Below are 21,205 nucleotides of genomic sequence, written 5' to 3'. Positions count from 1 at the left end.
TAAGCTGTTTAAACCATTAGAATGGCTTTTTTTAAAATTTCACCTGTTTCTTGGATTATTTACTCTAGAGATTTACTTAATTGAAGTTTTTGCCTTTTTATTTTACTTCAAATCAAAATGATTTCAATAGTTAAGGAAATTTTAATTTTATTCCTCTGGGTAGAGTAGATTTCATACGTCAATCAATTCCCCAGCAGGTGAAAGCAGGCAGTTTTCCACAAGTTTCACATAGTGCACTACATATAGATATATACTTAGGGTTTCAGCTTTGACTTTCTTCCCTGTGGGCATCATATCTGTAAATACAACAGTTGCTACATTTTCAGGGTCTTAGGCCTATATCAGCTCAAAGCTGCCTTTGATTAAAACCAGCCATCGGGGAAGGGAGAAGATGGGGATGGGAAAAATATTAATAGTGAAGTTATAAAATTGTTCTAGACGCTAATTATAGGTCATTTGCTTCTATTTACAGAAAGCAAGACAATACTAAAATGCAGAAGTGTGGCGGGTAGAACTAAAATCAGAATCGTCTATTTGCATATTTATAAAATGCCTCTTGTATGTTAGTGACAGTCTTAGGCCCTCAGGAAACAGCAGTGAATAAGTACTAAGGTCTCTGCCCTATGGCATGTATATTGTACTGGAAAGACAGACAGGAAACAGAGAAATAAATGTGCAGTGTGATCTCATGTGGGAATACTTGCTATAAAGAAGAATAAAGTAAGGCAAGAGTAGAGTGGTGGTCTTAGGGTACTATTTTAGGGGAAGTAGCCAGGAAAGGCCTTTCTGAAGAATTGAAGTAGGAACCAAAGTGATGAGAAGGTACCAGTCATGTCATTGTGTAGGGGAAGAGCTTTTTAGACACAGGGCAAGTGCAAAGGCCCTGTGGCAGGAACAAACATGGGTTGTTGAAAGAACAGCAATATCAGTGTGGCTGGAGAGGAGTGAGCAAGACAAAAGGTGGTAGGAAAGGAATTGGGAGTGGTGAGCAGAGGCCAGACCATTATAAATCATGAAATAGAGACTGGGTTTTTATTCTAATTATGATGAGAAACTATTGGAGGGTTTTGAGGAAGGGCAAGACTTAATCTGGTACACTTTTTATAAAGATCACCCTGGATATATGTCAATCCCAATCTCCCAATTCATCCCACCACCCCCCTCCCCCCTTGCTGTCCATATGTTAGTTCTCTACGTCTGTGTCTCTGTTTTGCTTTGCAAATAGGTTTATCTGTACCATTTTTCTAGATTCCACATGAGAACCTACTGTATAGCACTGGGAACTCTACTCAATGTTCTGTGGTGACCTAAATGGGAAAGAAATACAAAAAAAGAGGGGATATATGTATACATATAGCTGATTCACTTCTCAGTACAGCAGAAACTAACACAGCATTGTAAAGCAACTATACCCTAATTTTAAAAGAAGTTAAGGAATTTGGGATCAACATGTATACACTGTTATATTTAAAATGGATAAGCAACAAGGACTTACTGTTTAGCACCGGGAACTCTGCTCAATGTTATGTGGCAGCCTGGATGGGAAGGGAGTTTGGGGGAGAATCGATACATGTATATGCATGGCCGAGTCACTTTGCTGTGCATCTGAAACTATCACAACATTGTTAATAGGCTATACTCCAATAGAAAATAAAAAGTTAAAGAAAAACTATAAAACAAAAACAAAACAGCAACAGCAAAAATAAACAAAAAAGATCACCTTGGAGAGTGGAGAACAGAGTAGCTGGGCAGGTGGCAACTGTGGAAGTAGAATTCAGTTAAGAGGCTCTTGTCCTAATCTATCAATAGGATGAGGATGACAGCAGGCTGACTAGGATGCTGGTAGTAGAGGTGGTCAGATGTGGCTGTTTACCATAAACTATCCACAGAGGCCTTGAACCGTACAACTTTCTCTCTCTCCTTAACATAATTTCAAGTGTAAGGTATAAACTTACCAAATTGACGGTTTAATTGAGGCTGGAAGTACGATCTAATTTGACATCTTCTAGTAATTCTTCTCTGGCCTCTGCTAGCTCTCCTGGATTCTATAAAGCTTTTTGGTTTACTCATCAAAGTTTTCTTAGCTCCCAGGCGTGAGTATGTGTATAATAACCTTTGACTGGTTTTTAGGTAGGGATGGGGCAAAGAGGTAAAAAAGGACATCCTTCAGGTTTGATTACAATAGTTATACTTTAGTTCTGTATAAACTTTGCAATCTATAGAAGTTATTTTATTTGTATCACTGTTTTTGCACAGGAGACTCTTGATAAATGATGGTGGGATGGATGGAAAGATGGATGGAGGGATGGATGGAGGGATGGATGGAGAGATGGACAGTTGGGTGGAGGGATATTTGATGGGTGGAGGGATATTTGATGAGTGGAAGGAAGGAAGGAAATAAAGTCTCTCCCTATCTTCTACACCCTGAAATTGGAGGGATGAATTGGGAGAGAAGTTATAATTCATTTCATTTGATTTTCTCAGTAATCCAGGTTCGAGCTTTTCCAACCACATCCTGGCTTCTCTTTTCTTCAGCTGTGCAGCTCCATTCCCCAAACAATGTGAGAAAAGAGATGGGGGACTAAGCCTGGCTTCTCCCCACTCTCTGTAATTGCCCTTCAGTGGGGCCTTCAGAACACTGAGCATATGAATATGTGAAACGCACTGTTTCAGGGTAAAGACCTCAACCCTGGGGTATGTTTCTCATGGGCTTCTGACCTACTATAGCGCAGACATCCAAGCCTGGAGGAAATCATGCCCTGGGAAAGTATATCTTTTTAATTTAAAGATGGAAAACAATTAAAATGTGAACAGCAGCTCTCAGCAGTAGCCTCTTACTATTAGGGTAATGTAATGAGAAAGATTGTTGATATTTTGGAGTTGATGAAAATGGTGACCTTTTTCTGGTAACAGCTTTATTCAGGTATAATTCACATATCATACAATTCAGCGGTTTTTAGTATAGTCGCAGAGCTGTGCAATCACCACCACCATTAATTTCAGAATATTCTCATTGTCTCAAAAAAAAAAAAAAAAAAAAAAGCCCGTACCCTTTAGCCATCGCTCCTCCCCCACACCCCAAAATGATCATCTGTTAAATCAAATTTTTAGATCATTGGCCTGCTGGAATTTGCACTCTGATCCTGCACATTCAGAGAGGATGCCTGTGGGCTTGCAGCCTGCAGGTGGGGGGAGGGCAGATGGGGCTCTGTCCCCTTGCTACTTGCAGTGGGTCTCATGGGGCCAGCTTCCCTGCTTTGTCCTCCAGAATGTGTGTGTCTGTGTGTTTAACCAGGCCACTTACAGAGCATACACAGGGAAAATCTCCACTTTGGGGGGAAAGGAGGAAGAAATGTGAATTTTGAAGCGTTCTATTACATCTCTTTTACCTGAATGTTTCTTTTTTCTCGTGGAACTGCTTTTCCAAATGAGGACCTTGGTGGATGAAATAGTCTTCTTTACTTTATTTCACAAGTGATTTATAACCTTGAGGCTGAGGAGCTCCAAATGGGGGAAAATGTACACAGAGAGAAATATCCAGTTAAAGAGACAGGGATGAGAAAAGGCAAGCTCCTGTTTCCCTCCATCTTTTGTTTTTTTCTTTCCAATGCCTTTTCCAGGCACTAAAAGGCCAAGAAATTTTGAAATGAGATACCTATAGTGAACATTGTTTCTTGCTTTCAAACAAGAAAACATTTCTTGCCCTGGAGTTTTTTATGCCCCCAAACACTTCTTTGCTATTTCAAGTTGCAGGGTGAAGATTGTCAGGCTCTCGGTCGATAGATCAGTGCAACATCCTAAAAATGAAGCAGGAAGAACATGACTGATACCCACCTGTGTATCTTTTGCATGTGCTTCCAAAAATAGGATGTGTGTTCATTACACTTAATTTTTCCTTTGTCTTTATTAGCATTTTGGTATTCCTTTGCTGCATAAAAATATAAAAAGCCCCAAACTTCGGTTATCTCGTTCTGCTACTGCTGTCAAACTAGCTTTGCAACTTTTGAAGCTTCAGTTTGCGCATGTGTGTAAAGTCATTCAGCAACACCTACTGTGTATCCCATAGCACTTCCATCCACCTGACAATGTAAGTCTTGATTATTTTCTGTCTTCTCATCGCACCCCTAGAATATCAGCTCCTAAAGGCCAGGACTTTCTTCTTTGTTCATTGCTGTATTTCCAGCATTTAGAACAGTACTTGGCATGGGGTAGGTGCTCAGTTAGTATGAGTTGAAGGAAATGAGCACACACAGTGCTACATGAAGTCAGGAGGTTGGACTTCAGTGATGTGGGAGGGCCCCTCTGGCTTTCTGACATTTGATCATCAATGCCAAAAGCCCTCTCTGGAAGCTGTTCTGACACGTTTTTGTATGTGTGTGAAGGATAACTGGGTTTTCACATGCCCTGATCTCAACTTTTCCTTTTCTGTCATCTTAAGGAGAAAGTTAAGTCTGGGGAATCTTCATTCTTGTAGCTATAAGAAGACAAGGTAAGTGGTTTCTCTCTATAGTCTCCTTTGAAGTGAAATTCTTAGGCGCATCTTATCCTGAAGGGCAGATTTCTTTTTGTGTATGTATATGTCCGCTTACATATTAGCAAATGCCCAGAGCCTATTGGGAAATCAGACAACAAACCTAAAACAAGTCTAGTAAATTTGCCTTTTCATACCATTCACACTTCGTAAGATTTTCATGACAGTTGGTAGGTGAACTCTGAACATATTTGGCCATAGACAGATTCCTGTGTGTCTTTGCTTCCTGAAGACAGGACTTGTAGAAGAACTTGTAGATGGCATCTGTAGGTACGGGGTAGACAAGGGAAAATATTTGAAGACTCCTGGATTATTTGGGGAACTTGCCTTCGGTTGCCTTTGTATTATAAGGTCAGATTTAATGTCAGGAAAGGCCAGTACCAAGATGATATATTTCTGTCTAAGAAAATATTTTGTCTTTTGCAGAAACTTGATTTCATTTTGCCTGGTTTCTCAGGGTGATTTTGCCTCAATTCTGTACAAATAGGATTTCTAGGTACTTGACGTTAAGATTAACTGCGTGTCCCTACTAGTTGGTGGTAAGTTGAATTTGGCGGGTTGGTTTCTTGTAACTCTTTTCTCTGAGCAGCTCTGTTAGCACTGGTGCAGAGAGGTTTTCTTGTGTAGCCAGGGCTGAATATAGCTTTTTATTGTTTTCATTCTCCTGCGAGATGGAGCTTAGGGGAGCCCTTAAGTGAACCGATGCATCCCGGGGAGAGAGCTCACGTGGGTCCATTGGCGGATGCGAGGCAGACTCAGCTATGTTTAGATTCCTCCCTCAGAGTTGCAGGTGCCTGTTCGTGGCGCTCCCTCACCTCCATAGGTCATGGAAAATGGCAAAAATAGGATTGTTGAGGTAATTTTTTGAAGCACTATTATTGTGGTTGACATTGATCATTTGCTGCTTCAGTTGCATTCCATGATGTCAGGTTTACTGCATTTACCTGTAGAAGAAGGAAAATAAACCCTCTCAGAAAGAAAAGGGCAGCGTTATTATGTGTTCATGAAGTCATAATATGACCTCATTGTCTATTGCTGTAGCCATCAAGGATGTATTTTTATAAACCAGCACAACAAGGCTGATGCTTCGAGGTTATGAAAGAACATACAGGGGTTGTCAAAACTATATCTGGGTTAAAAAATGTTGCGATACTCCCAGCCCTCCTTAACAGAGGCTATTTATAATACAGTGTGGGTATTTGTGCTGCTTGCATTGTATGCCTCCTGAATGAAGAATCAGCTCTTTAGAAAGAAGGTGAAAAATAAAACCCATGTTGTAGAAATCTGACTGAGCCCAAAGAGACTGCGGGTGTCATAAATGGCTACTCATTTCCCAAGGTGGCTCAGAGGTTTCCTCTTGGTCGTGAGATATTTTGACCTGGCATCTGGACTTTGCCTTAAAAAAAAAAAATGTTCTAGATATGAAAATACATACATACCTCCTAACAATCACTTGTCTGACTCTTCAGGGATGTGAACCCCCAGCCTCCTAGGAGGGAATGTTTACCACCCCCGCTTTCTGAATTGGCCTCACCCCAGCCCCTTGCCGCACCAGGCTCTGGTTTCCTGCTTGGGCCATTTCATTTCTCTCTCCCATCAGGAGGCAAGACTGGTTGAAGAAACTCTTATATAAAGAAAGTGTAAATCATGCCTCAGTAAAGCTATACACACACACACACACACAAGCACCCTGATTAATGGACTATGCCACCATTATGTGAATACTCTAAGTGGTTTTTAAAAATAGCTCTTTTGCTAGAGTGTTTTGGTTCCGGGTGTGTATTCTTGGATTGTTTTTTATTATTATTTTTCTTTTGCATAGTATTGATAGGAAAAGGTAGAACTCTTACAATAATACATGCAGTATTTAGATTGGATAATACTGCCTTTTCTTTTTATGGTGATTTCCTGACTTTCTCCTTTGCTTTTCCCTGCTACTTAAGCATCAAGTCTCGGGCATTTTCCCAGTGTAATTGTTGATTAAGTGCTGCATATCCTGCGATGATTATGAGAAGATTACTGTATTCAGCTTTTAATCTTGTGAGTGTCAAATATTTTACTTTAATGGTATCTTTATTATTATTATTATTCATAGCTCTTTCTGTTTGAGTAATGCAATCAGGCAAAATAAAGGTAATACCACAGATTTGGCACTTTTAGAATAATAATTCTTTGTCTCAGAATGGAAAGTGCCATCTGCAGGCTGTCCTGAAATGCTGGTGGGATCTGCAAAGATGGAATTAGGAGTGTCTTAGACTTCTTGTGGTTGCAAGTAACAGAAAGCAACTAGCTCAAGAAGAAATATATAAAGATAGAGACCTATCAGAGGCAGTACAAAGGGTTTCTCAGGACCCCAAGGCCAGGCATGTAGCTGGGAGGCACCAGGACTGGGAACCAGAAGGCTGCCAAGAATGCAGGCAGCACTTGTGCCCTCTCACTGCTTTTTTCTGGGCGTCCTCTGTGTTTTCTCTAATATTCTGCATAAAGTGGGCCAGTAATTATCAGTAGCTTTCAAGCTAAATATCCTCTGTAGACAAGAGTAGCCCAGGTGGACGAGCCATCTTTTGGTCTCAGTTCCCAATTCCCAGGAGCAGCAGGAATTCTGAATGGAGAGACTATAGTCATGTGACCACCCTGGTCCAATCAGCTGGTCCAGGAGAGCCATCTCACGTCATGAATCATGGTGACCAGGGTCTCTCATACCATGGTTGATTGAAGGGGCAGGGGCAGCTCCAGAGAAAGGGGCTCCTTGTGAATGGACCTGACACCTGCAGTAGGGCTGCGTTTGTGTATTTTTGTGAGAAGGACAACAACCCTGACTCCTCATCCAGCCCTCAGTGATGAGCCCATATTCCAGAGCTTTGGTTTCTGAAGGGAACCCACCAAAAGCAATTTATAGCCAACCACCTGTTGCTTAGCTGGGTGAAAGGAATGAGCAGAATAAGTAACTCCAGTTACTGTTTCTACAGAACCAGCAGACCCTCTGGTTCTTCCCTTAGATACTGATGTCTGCACTTTATAGGTGGGGAGACTGAGGCTGGAAGGTAAATGTCACCTGATGTCATGTCACTTGTTCTGGCTGGCTCCAAAATGCAGAACCAGCCATGATGCTAGGTGTGGGTTTTATCTCCACAAACTGGTAGCTGATGCCTCGTGGGTTTGTAGGGAGAGCAGGAGTTGGTTAAGGGGGAAGCAGCAGCTTACACATTGGCCTGAAGTGGAGGGTTTGCTGGGAAGAGTCTGCATACTGAGTAACATGTGTGCGTGTCGTGAGGACTTAACTGCAGCGTGAACTTTCTCTATTGAAACCTAAAATCCATCTAAACTTTTTAGTGGGACTTTGAGCCATAGGGCATCGCTTTGGGTAGAGAGTGTCATGGGGATAGAGTTCTGACTGGTCCAGCCGGTGTCATAGAGGATGCTGTTGCCTGTGATATGTGAGGTGGTGCTAATTGGAAAACCGTGACTTATCAGTCAGTGCTAACTAACAAAATCACAGAGCCAGGGAGTTTGGTGCTGTTTCTCCAAGAGTGACTCTTGTGGGTGCTAAGTATTGAGTGAGGCATAGAAAATCAGACTGTCTATATGGAGATGCTGCTGCTGTGGAAAGAGCACTGGGCCGACAGTCAAGGTCCTGGGGGCCAGGCCCAGCCACTGACCATCCGTGGGACCCCGTGCAGGTCTCTGTCTGCTCTTCACCACTCTGCTTCATTTCTCCTTTTATTTTTAGTATGTTGTGAAACAAAAAAATCCTAAAGTATAAAAAGATATAGAGTGAAAATTGTCATCCTCCTGTCAAAGAAATACAGTTCTAGTCCCCCTTCCCAGAGGTAACCAGCATGATCAGTTTCTTACATGTTGATAGCTGATGCCTTTCACACCTGAGTGTGTGTGCTCGTTTTTGCAAATGAGCACCTACCATATGCATTATTCTAGTCATAAAGATCTCCCTATATCAATGAATATAGAGCTAACCTTTTTTGGGGCTCCAGAGTTTTTCACTGTGTGACTACACCACTGGATTAAAATATCCTCTGGTCTTGGACATTCTACAAATAGTGTTGCAAAGTGGCATCTTGTTGGTATTCATTTTCTTAATCAAGTGAGGTTGAAGGCCATTTGTATTTCTTTTTCTATGTGTTTCCTGCTTGTGTCCTCTGCTCTTCTTTTTTCACACTGATTTTCTCTTTTTCTTACTGCACCTCATTTTCCAAAGAGGTAATGATCCAAGTGCCAGTCAGTTCTGCAATTAGGAATATTTTAGCCTGGGGAAAGATCTGATGGATGTTTACTGAGAAGTCAGGGTACCCAGGAAAAGGCCCCGCATCAGCTGCAGAGGCCAGCTTGGTTTACCTGGTCCCTGTCCTCTTCCCCACTGTTGTTGAGGTGGGGTCATGCCAAGTTCCTCAGCAAGCCTCAGATTTAGTAGGGTGAATACCTGCCCAGTAGTGGGGCTTGACCAGTTTTTGCTGGATGAACAAAAGAGAGGACATGGCATCGTGGGAAGAGATTATCTTTGAGATCAACTAGTCCTCTAGACATTGACCTGGATTCAGATCCTCTTGGCTCCAGAATTTGCAAGCCATGTGAACTTCTCTGGACCACAGTTTCCTCATCTATAATATAAGAATATAGTACTGATGTTGCCAGGCTGTTTTGAGCAATAGAAGGAACATGGTAAAGTACCTAGCACATGATTGGTTTTCAGTAATTGACAGCTTCTAGTATTAGTGTCATTGTTCTGATCAGGGCTGTTATTGCCATCACTATAAACCCAATGAGTGACAACAGGGGCATGGGTTAAGACTAAACAATTGATTCATGACCATGTTATATGGGACTGTGACTTTTGCAGACCATCTGCATCTTTGCAATGAAAGTTTATTTGCACCTACGTTGGTTTCATTTGTCTTGTGACCATCATTTTCTTATAGGCTTTGAGGTTCTGTTGCTAGACATAGTACATAATGCCCATTCAGTTTTCTGGCCTTGAAAAGGGAGAGTGATTTGGAAGTATTCTACTTGAATTCTTAGTGAGAAAGATGTAAAAACTCTGCTCCTCGCCTCGCCTGCCCCAAGAAGTCTGAGAGATCAAAACAAATAAATCTTTATCGCTGCATCTCTTAAAGCCAACTTAAGAAATTAACAAAGGAGGATGGATAGACTAAAATAAGATTCACAGAGAAGGGATGGGAGCCTCCTAATCGATTCCCACAAAGCTGCTGGTTATTTACAACTAGGAGAATTGCCTGCTTGGAGATACCAATTCAGCTCTCTGGTTCCACTGGCTTGACAGGAAACAGTCCCTGAGCCTGGCTGGAAAAGCTCTTAGGGAGGAGGAAAGTGGAGTGAATTACATTTGACTGTTTAACACCATCTCATTCATAGATTTCTGCCTTTTCCCCCAGTGGATCATTCGCAGTCTCTTTTTTAGTATATAATTGTTCATTTTAAATTTTCATGTTTGCTATAGCTGGGTGTATGTTAATTACCGACAGTCTGTAATTATGTTGTCTATTTGTCATTTCCATGGAGGCAAGGGTAGTAAGCTAGAATTCTTCCAATAGCAAGAATTTTAATTTATAATTCCATCCCCCCAAACCATTTAGAAATTGATACGTTTCACTCACAACTCTGGATGTAGCTCAGTGAATGCCATGTCATTGGTGTTCATTATCAGGTTTTAAGCTCAGAAATGCTGCTCAGAAGTACTCTCGCTTAGAGATTCCCAAGATTTTGCTGTATTCATTCAACCCACAGCCACTTATTGAGCACCCACTGCACATTAGGTGCTTGGGAGACATCTCTGAATAAAACAGACAAAGTAAAATATCCTGCAGTTCTCTGTATAACTGAAGGACTGCCCAGCTGACCCTGACAGGCACTGTCTGGCTGGTGGCAATGAATGTGTGTCTCCTAGGCTGCTGAACATTTGTTTGTTCCCAGCACTGTATTAATGAGGAATATGGTAAGACGTTAGAAGCCACTGGCAATTAAAGTTATTATTTCACATTAAAGTCCCCCTGTATGATATTGGCAGCTGAGACATACATGGAAAACATAATAGTTTAAAGATCATCAGATTAGTTCCCGACATCCCCAGGATCTGTGTGCAAATTAAATTAGAGGTGCATCAAATTGATCCAATCAAGAAACAGGGCTGGGATTAGGGGGCATGTTCTTGCTATATGTACCAGGTGAGCAGAGTGACAGTTGATACTGCCTGAAGCCACAAGCCTCAAAGGGAAGTTCCAGCACCCTAGGTTGAAATTGACCCCTGAGAATGATTCCCAAGCCTGGGCTGTTCTGGTGCTATGAGTGTAGAAGGTGGACCTTGCGAAGTGTGTAGAGTGGAGCTGAAGACTAAAGGTTCAGTGAAACAGATGTCAGAGAGCGCCCTGCTGGTGGATAATGCTGAAGAGCAGCTCCTTACAGAAGAAGGGATCTGGGGGAAGTTAGGCAGTTGGAAATACTCTATCTAAAAAGGCATATGACTGAGTTCCTCATAGTCATTCAGCAACTTTTTTTTTTTTTTTTTTTTTTTTTTAGTACTTACAGAATGTGCTAGAGTGTGAACAAGACAGAGGCCCTGCCCATGTGGAGCTTCCATTTCAGTGGAGGAAGCAAGACAGACAGGACAGACAAATGAACAGATGGCCAAATGGAATATAATATAACATAAAGTGTAATATAGAATACCTTACAGTTGTGAGTTCTACAAAGAATTATAAATGGGATAAAGGAATAGAGTGATCGAGGTATCCTGCTCTTCTACGTGTAGTTCTTTTTGCACTTCCCTAGTTCTTCTCAATATGAGAAGAAAACATTGGGGGGAGGGGTGTTCGAGTTTTGTTTCTTTGGGTCTTTTGGGTTTTCTTTTTCTTCCCCTAAATCAATATAGGGATTTTATTGCATCTTTAAAATATTACAGATAGGTCTTAGGAATCATCTGGCATCTTGTTGTTTCTGTAGCTGGACAACTTAGATCTTATTCATCACCTGACAAATCGGTCCTTTTGCAGAAACATAGATACCATCTAAAATTTTTCGGATATCCTTATTTTCAACTCTTGTGTCTTGGTGAATCAAAGCAGCTAAATTTGATGCAATCTCAATCTCATTTTCTTTGAGAAGTAATTCACTTTTCTGGGCTTGAGATACTGGACGATGGATGTCTGGCTTTATCTGAACCTGGAGCCTCTATTTTTTGCCCAAGAAATTTCGGATTTCAACAAGAGACCTGTTCTCCTGCGTAACGATATTGATGGGGTAATGAGCATACACAGACCTCATCTTGTAATGGAAGCCCAGCATAACACTGTTGATCATGTTCTGTGTGTGATACAGAGAGTCGAAAAGTAATCAGTTTCTTTCTCTTTCCCCACCATTTGTCAACCTGGAGCCCCTTTCTTTTCTTTCCAAGAAACTGAGTTCTACATTGATATGATCGAAGTCCCTCTGAAGGATTCTTCTGGGGCCTTTCACAATAATGGTGTGGCCCTTCAGAGTGATGTTGACATTTTCTGGACTGTCAGCAATCTGATTGTTGAGAGTGGTCTTCATTCGCACAATAGATGCAGCTAAGAGCAGTTTTTATTTTTAAGGAAACCTTATGAGATAATTATAGATTCATATGCAGCTGTAAAAAATTGTAATACAGAGAAATTGTTTCTCCCAATGGTAACATCTTGCAAAAGTATAGTATAATGTATAAAATCTCATCTGTATCTACAAAAGAATCTTGCTTGGGTTTTGATAGGAATTGTATTAAGCCTGTATATCCGTTTGGGGACAAATGACATCTTTACTATGTTGAGTCTTCTAATCCATGAACATGGTATACCTCTCCATTTGTTTAGATCTTTGATTTCCTTCATTAGCATTTTGTAGTTCTCAACATATAAGTCCTTTGTTATATTTACACCCAAGTATTTCATTTTTCTTGAACAATTGTAAGTGATATTATTTTTCAGTTTTTGGTGTCCTTTCATTTATTGCTAGCATATAGCAACACAGTTGATTTTGTATGCTTATCTTGTATCCTGAGACCTTGCTGAATATGCTTATTAGTTCTCAGAGGTTTTTTGTATACTCCTTGGATTTTCTCTGTAGACAGTCTGCAAATAAGGACAGTTTTATTTCTTCCCTTTTGATCTATATGCGTTTATTTGATTTTCTTGCCTTATTTCACTGGCCAGAACTTCCAGCACTGTGTTAAATAAGAATGGTGATAGCAGGCATCCTTGCCTTGTTCTCAATTATAGAGAGAAAGTGTCAGTCTTTCCTCACTAAGCATAATGTTAACTGTATGGTTTTTTGTAGATCTCCTTGGCAAGTTGGGTAAGTTCCCTTTTATTTCCAGTTTGCTGAGCACTTTTATCAAGATTAGACATTATAAGAAGGGATGAAATTGAGTTATTTGTAGGGAGGTTGATGGACCTAGAGTCTGTCATGCAGAAGTAAGCCAGAAAGAGAAAAACAAATACTGTATGCTAACTCATATATATGGAATCTAAAAAAATGGTACAGATGAACCCAGTGCCAGGGCAAGAATAAAGATGCAGATGTAGAGAACAGACTTGAGGATGGGGTGGGGCAAAGGGGAAGCCAGGACGAAGTGAGAAGAGAGTAGCATTGACATATATACACTACCAAATGTAAAATAGATAGTTAGTGGGAAGCTGTTGCATAGCACAGGGAGATCAACTCAACGATGGGTGATGACTTAGAGGGCTGGGATAGGGAAGATGGGAAGGAGTCGTGGGAGGGAGGAGATATGGGGATATATGTATAAATATAGCTGATTCACTTTGGTGTACAGCAAAAACTGGCACAACAGTGTAAAGCACTTATATTCCAATAAAAATCTTAAAAAAAAAGATTAGATGTTATATTTTTCACATGCTTTTCTACATCCATTGATATGATCATATGATTTTTCTTCTGTAACCTGTTGGTATGGTGGATTACTGTGATTGATTTTTGAGTACCAAATCAGTCTTGCATTTCTGGAATAAAGCCTACTTGATCTCAGTGTATAATTCTACTTAAATGTTCCTTAATTATATTTGTTAACATTTTGTTAATTTGGTCTGTACCTTGCCTTTTTTGTACAATGCTTGGCTGGTCTGCTTTCTTCTCTCCACCTTTCGGAGTCTTCTTTTGTTTGTCTTATATTTAATGTCCATCATTTTTAGTTGTTTGTAGTGGAATAATAGGGAAAAGTATGTCTGTTCCATTTCCTGGAAGCAGAAGTCTCTTCAGATGGTCAGTTTTTAGGTATACTTTTAAGTAGCTGTATAATTTACTACCAGAAGAAAAGAAAATCCTGAATTCAGGTCTTAATGAACAAGGAAATTCCACCAGGTTATTAGTTTGACTTGCTTAGTTCTGAAAGAAGCTGAGCAAAGAGATTTAGGCTGAGCAAAAAGGTGTAACCACATCAGCTCATCAGTATCACTTCCTGCCTGGACTTCTCAGCAGAAGAAAGACCCTATTAAGGTCATCAAAGTGTCAGGAACATTATACAGGCTCTCACCCCAGCAGATCAGTGCACACTGACAGAAGCCTTTTAATGAACTTCAGTCCACTGTTGTGCCAACAGCGTTCATTTAAATGGCATTTCCTGTGAGCTGTTGTTAATATCAGATATTTACAAAAAGGTGCTATAGGCACTGCTGCATGCTCTCAGTTGCCTATCAACAGTTTTTTGCCAGATGATTGTGTGTTAGAGGGGGCCTGAAACGTAGGCCAGGGGGGACTTGTCTTTCTTGTAGACAGACTGTGATGACTGGTCAAGGAGATGAGTTCTCAGAGGGTCGTGAGAATCTCTTCTGCACCTAAAGAGCTCCTGTTCTTTACTTTCATTGGTTGGCTTATCTTTCAGCCTTTCTTATAATTTCCAAGAAATACGGCACAGTAGTAGAGGTCACAGAGATTCAGTGGGGGAATCAATAGGCCACAGGGTTCTAACAGCCCCTGGCTTCAAAGGTCCCTCTCCATGGTGAAGTTTTCAAAACAGTGTATATTTCTTTCCATTCTCCTCTTATCTTCCTGCTGGTTTATTTAGCAAATATTTGCAGGCACCGCACCTGCTGTGGGTGGTACAGTGATTAAGAAATGATCCCTGCTCTCAAGGAGTGGTAGACAGAGAGGGTACAAATGACCATAGTTCAAGGGTCACTGAGGAGCAGACAAAATGCCATCAAAGATCAGATGCAGGTGACTTGGCTTTCTGCTGGTGAAATCTGAGCTGGTGCTTCAAGAGTTAGGAGGATTTCAGCAGCTGGCAGTAGGGGTGGCACTGCTGGCAATGGGAACTGGGTGGGCCAAGAAGGAAAAGCATAGGCACGTCCAAGGAACATAGCACAGAGCACATAGGACTTGACTGGGAAGAGAACAGAGCTTTCCTCACCAGTGCTCACCTGCCCAACCATTGAAAATAAACACCTTTCCCCATATGACCGTTAGAGCCATAATATCTTTCCATTTATGTTTTTCCTTCCACTTTACCTAAAGTGGGCTTTGGTCATCCCCTCATTTACTTGTGCACTTGAGTTTAGATTTCAAAGTGTGCTTACCTACCTAGTGGTATGGGTTGAATTGCACCCGCCTCCCCGCCCCCCAAGATATGTTGAAGTCCTAACCCACCCTCCAGTACCTGGGAATGTGACCTTATTTGGAAACAAGGTCTTTGCAGATGGAATCAGTTTGCATCTTATAATCAAGATGAGGTCATTAGGGTGGGCCCTCATCCACTGTGACTGGCATCCTTATTAGAAGAGGGAAATTTGGACACAGACACACATGGGAAGAACTCTGTGAGATGAAGGAGGCAGAGATTGGAGGGATGCAGCTGCAAGCCAAGGGGTGCCAGGATGGGTGACCAGCACTGGAAGAGGCAAGAAAGCATCCTCTCCTTTGAGTTTCAGAGGGAGCATGGCCCTGCCAACATCTTGATTTTGGACCTCTAGCTTCCAGAACTATAAGATAGTATATTTCTGTTCTTTCGAGCTACTTAGTTTGTGTTTCTTTGTTATGGCAGCCCTGGGAACTAACATACGTAGTTTGTACCCAGTCCTATACTCGTGGACTTCAACTTAGATTCTACACAGTCTGTTAGGGAAGTTCACTTGTGCCTGTTGAGGTCAGGTTGATGGCTGATAGGTGGTCTTTGCAGGGGGAATTCGATCATCAGAGGGGCTCCTCGGTTTTCTGCTCTTTAGGCTGAGGTCTCTGGGATCTACATGGAGGAAGTGAGCTGGTGACAGAGGGTGGAGTGAGCAGGCGTAGCCGATTGCGACGTGGTTCCCATTAGAAAACTGGAATAGACTGGCATCAAAGGGTTATAGGGCAAAAGACTTCAGAGTTCATCTATTTCAACTCTTCCTCCTGCCAGATGATAAACTGCCTGGGAAGAAGTATCATGTGACCCATCCAAGGCCACTGCTAGTAACAGACTTGAATTCAGATCTTAAATCTCACATCCAGACCTCTAAGGTTTCTAAAGGGACTCTAAAGTCTGTGGTTCTGACTTCGGAAAGCTTTTGGGGGGGCGTAGCACTTTAACATATGACTTTAGACTATTCTTTATTTACTACGGGGGAAAAAAGAAGAGGGATTTTTAAAAAGAAAACACGAAAAAGGGGAACATGTTGACCTTCAGGAAAGGGATCTGAAAGAATAAGTTTATGCATCTTTAAAGTAAAAGACCCAAGGGTATTTAGTTTTACTATGTGTCATTGAAAAATCAAAGCCACCCCCAGCCTCAAGTGGATGGGAAGTTCCAGCTCACCAGGTTCATTCATTGACCATCTGACTGACCCACGTGTTGCAGAGGGTAGAATTTATAAAATCAGCAGCTAATATATGACCTCAGACACCAAAAGTTGCACTTTTAGCCTCATTCTGAGTTTCTTGTCCCTCTGCAGGGTGACATAGAGCTACTAATGTTGTTTCCAAAGATTTCATCTTTCCAGACTGGGTTTAAATCACGGGTGCAGGATGCCAGGTAGATTCATTACGGCAGTAGCAGTGCACACACGGCATCTTGGTAGCTTTAAATCAATATCTCTCCTAAAGGTTCCAAAGAATGTCACTTACAAGGCACATTGCTTGTGTGAGTGTCCTTTGTGTTGGGTGCTCTTGAATGCAGTTTCTATCAGGAAGACATAAAGGAGACACAGGGAGGAATCAGTTTGCTTGGCAGCACACTTTGAAAGGGAGGAGGGTTGGTTATTGTTATTTTTTGTTGTTACTATTGTTTCTCGGGTTCCTCCAACAAAGAAGAGCTATGTGGCTTTCAAAAGTCTCTCCATGCAAATGCTTCCTGTCACCAGTAATCAGCGTCCTGCCATTTTGAAATCCAGAAGTGGCCTTAGCAGCCCTTATGAAACGATCATTGCCGTGCCCAGCGCTGGAGACCAGCCTCTCTGAGAAATTGACGCTCATCTTCCATCTTCCTGTATGCCTTGTAAGTGCCAGTGCACTGTCACTTTAACAAACTGTCACCATGAAATGGGGTTGCTTCATCCAGTGCTGTGGAAAAACAAGGTTAGAAGAGCAGAGACTTTTGTTGATGGTGAGCAAGTGGGATTAGTTAAACCAATATTGAAAGATGGTTTGCACAACTCTCAGCGGCTCATGTTACTTCCGAAAAGATGTGCTCTTTCAGCTCTGGTTGGCACAGATACAGTTAAAGTTGCATCAGGACCTTTGTTATATAATCCTTCCCGGTTATATAATTAAGGGTCCTGTTTTTTCTTGCCCTGGTTTATATCGATTGAAATGGGGATAGAAGATCGCAACAGTTCCTAGTTTCCTGTAATAGCTGAGACAGTAATGTTATTGATTAAAGCACATGGGATCTATTGGTTGTCAGTAATACTATATGCAAGATGAACTATGTCTATGTGAACGGTTTGTATACGAAAAATATAAAATGAGTTTCAGACATATCCTACAGATGAGCAGATTGAAAGAACTTTCAGATTCTGGCTTATAGGAACCTTCTAGTCTTGGCCCATGTCTCTAGCCACTCAGAAATCAGAAGCCAGCCTAGATATGAAAACCTACAATACAGTAGGGACTTTTATGGCTGCCATGAGGTGGCTCCTGTCACTTTTTCCAGACCTGGTCCAGATACAATTAGGAGACATTACAACCTAAGTACAGGTAGTATTCTTGAGACTTCAGTCCACACTTTTCCTGCAACACTAAGCTCACCTATCTCTGAAGTGACTGCCAGCACCTGCTTCTATCTTGGCCCGCTCCCAATTTTTTTCAAATATAAATTTAGTAGCCAAAATTTGCAGCCCCCCAACCGATCGATTTGACCGGACCTGGAAATCAATTACTCCACTGTGCCCCTCCTCCCACCTACCCAGCCTTGGAGGATTGTAGAACAAGCACATCTGTCCCATGCCCCAGCTCAGAGGCACCCCTAGATAGGCAACAAGGATCCAGAAAACAGTACCACATAAAGCAGCCCTGCTGTTACTTGATCTCCTTCTGACTCCAGATGCGAAGGTTCTGTGTCTGTCCCTTCCAGGGCCCTGGCACCCCAACTGTATGGCTGGACCTTCTGAACAGCTCTTGGTCCTCAGAGAGTGGCACCCACCTCCTGCTCTAACAAGACTCTAGTCGTCAGAACCATGAAGGACATACCTTCCCCTCTGCCAGCAGATCGGATCTGATCCCCACTTTGCCCCTTCCCTACCACTTGGATCTGGACCCACTGCACCCCTATTCATCCTCAGCTGCCCTCCCTCTCAGGCTCCTTAGCTCCCCCCTCCCCCCCAGACCTGGACTGCTCTTGGCTCCCAGAATTCATTGTGGCCAAGAAGCCATGCCAACGTCTTTCTGCAAAACAGTAATATTTTGCTTCAAATACTTCCTAAGAGCGAAGTACTAACGCCAAATGGGGTTGTGAGTAATTTCAGTTTCCTTCTTCATACCCTTTTTTCTTTTCTTTTCTTTTCTTTTCTTTTCTTTTCTTTTTTTTTTTTTTTTGGCCATGCCACACCACATTCAGGATCTTAGCTCCCCGACCAGGGATCGAACCAGTGGAAGCACGGAGTCCTAACCACTGAACCACAGGGAAAGTCCCAATCCTTCTTTCCTTAAATCAGATTTTCTACAATGAATATGTACTATTTTTTTAACTGGAAAGAAAACCTATATGTTGTAAAATAGTAGTTGGGGAGATGGCAAATAAAAACAAGTAGTTTTTTTGTTCAGTAGAATAATAAAAAAAATCATCTCAAGGTAAATCAATGCAAAAATATTAGGCAGCCCTGCTCCTCCTCATCAAGTAATAAATGGCCTTTCACAGGTGAGATGAGGTGGGACACTATCATCATTACCATCAACCTCAAGTCCTAATGTTTTTGCAGAGCTGCTGGGTACGTCCTACTCCAGTAGACACCATGGGAATTTATTACAGGGCTGTTGGGAGGCTCAAATGAGAAAATAGATGTGAAAGTACTTTATAAATGGAAGCTATTATTTTCAACAAAAAGCAAAGAACTTTCATCTACATTGAGAGAGAAGGCAAAACATTGGAAGAATGTTTATACAGTTTAACATAGAAGATGTGGCCATTACGGTCTAAGAACTTAAGTTCATCTATTTATTTGGTAAATATTTATTGGGTCCTGGGACAGTTCTTGGTGCTTGGGGTTCATCAGCGAAGAAAACAGCCACAAACCCCTGCCTCGTGGAGCCTAGTGAGGGAAACAGATGAGAAACAAAAAACCTAATAAATAAAAAAGAAGTGGTCATCAACAACAGTAGGTAACACTTCAGTAGTGCTTATTTTGTGCCAGACATGTGTTTAATATATTTAATCCCAAATACTGTATGATGTGGATACTAATATCAACCCTTTTTGGGGGGAAATGGCGCACAGAGACGTGAGATGACTTGCCCAAGATCACACAGCTAGTAATGCTGGTGCAGGAAATCAGTGTCAGGCAGCCAGGACTTCATCACGGAGGAAGTTAGTGGGAGAGAAGCCAGTGGAGAGAGAGACGGAGTAGGACAAGGAATTATCGATTCAGCAGACATTTCTGAGTGCTCTGTGCCTGGCCTTGTACTGGATGCCCAGGATATAGAGACGCAGTGGGCATTATCCCTGCCATGGAAGCACTCGCAGTCTCCTAGGGCAGATAAGGGGTACATAGACATATTAGCAAACCATATGGTGGGATGTACCTTCCTCCTTGGTTGCCTAGGACAGCAGAGGTACCGTGTTACAAAAGCATGGGTTTCTGTGGCGCTTGTGTTTTGGACCTGTGATTTCATGGCATCAGCTGCCTTACCTTTGTCCAGAGACCATTGATCATGGTGTTCGTACCCCCTCTCTCACTGCAAGGCTTTTAGGCGTGAGAGGCTGATCAAGCCAGTAGCTTCTTTGGTTAGACTCCAGGCCACAAAACTAAAGATCTTGACTTTCCTGAGCTGATCCCTCCTGTGTGCACCAGGAGGGCCAGTTCATTTCCCCTTGATGCCCATCTGCTTAGTTGGTGTCTGTGCTATAGCCGTTGTTCACTCTTTTGAATGTCACCCTCTCCCTCCTTTCATCTCTCATTAGCCCCAGAGAGTGTCACACAGAGGCACGACCCTTTGCGTCCCCTGCCTGTACCCAGCCCTGCCCATGGTCCTCCATCCCAGCGCTGGCAGAGGTGGGCCGGGGAGACCTCACGCCTACTGAGCATAAGCCATTGCAAGTTCATTTCCTGCTAGTGAGGGGTCAGTTTGGTTTCTGCCCCAACGCAGGGTATTTATTTGCATAGCTGAGAGTCAGGGACTTAATAAATGCTCTGGTGCTGTAGGGTTTTTGTTCGTTTGGGGTTATATTTGTTTCTCTACTTCTTTTGTATGACACAGTCCTCGCTCTGGATTCAAGAGATGAGTGTTGTCGTGGGGGACGTTCCCCCTTACCTGATTCTGTCCCTGGGGCAACCACATGTAACCTCTTTTCTCATAGACATCCGTGCAGGAGAATGAGATCGTTAACATTCAGCATCCATCACAGGTCAGGACTGCCCTCCCCTCGCAGGGGCAGATGAAGGAATTCCCTCTGTTAGGCCCATGGTGGTTGTTTTGGTTGCTTATGAGAAGGCCTGGCACTTTATGACTGTTTTTTCACCTAGTTCTCAAAACAACCCATGTTATGATGGAGAAAACCCAGGCTCAGAGAAATAAAGTAACTTCTTCTTAGGCACACAGCGAGCAAGTAAGTAGAACAGGACCTAAACCCAGATTTTTAAATTTCCGTTTGTGTTCTTTCCAATATATCACTCCAAGGACGTTTGGGTTGGAAAGTAAATTTCTTCCTGGTGTTGTTATATTAGTTCTGAACAAGTTCTCTTCTGTGGGGAAATGAACTGAACCTGTCTTCCTAAAGGGTCCTTTTTTTAAACACTTAAAACACTTCCAGGTTCCTACAAGCCATGCTTCTGAGTTTGTTTGCGAGGTTTTTTGTCGGTTGGTTGGTTGGTTTTTTTGGTTCCTATAATTAAGCTAGGAGAGGCAGGATTGAAGATTTGAAGATTTTTTTCCTATTAAAATAAGAAATTGCCTTCTCTCTTCAAATCTATGCTTCTCCATCTCTTCAAGCAAGTTGAAGATGGTATAAAAATAATAGCTCTATCTTACAGATTAAAATGAGAC

General features: G+C 42.0%; 1 protein-coding gene and 1 pseudogene across 11 annotated transcripts in view; one reads left to right on the top strand and one right to left on the bottom strand.

Annotated features, from left to right (window-relative positions):
• FOXN3 (forkhead box N3) overlaps positions 1-21,205 on the top strand; it is a 395,933-nt gene that overhangs the window by 304,267 nt on the left and 70,461 nt on the right. The gene's annotated exons all lie outside the window — the stretch shown is intronic.
• On the bottom strand, positions 11,513-12,094 carry LOC130851125 (60S ribosomal protein L9-like; annotated as a pseudogene).

The sequence above is a fragment of the Hippopotamus amphibius genome, chromosome 4 (assembly GCF_030028045.1).
Source record: "Hippopotamus amphibius kiboko isolate mHipAmp2 chromosome 4, mHipAmp2.hap2, whole genome shotgun sequence".
NCBI classification, from domain to species: domain Eukaryota; kingdom Metazoa; phylum Chordata; class Mammalia; order Artiodactyla; family Hippopotamidae; genus Hippopotamus; species Hippopotamus amphibius.
The sequence above is the reverse complement of the archived record's forward strand: the minus strand, read 5'-3'. Positions and strand labels throughout refer to the sequence as shown.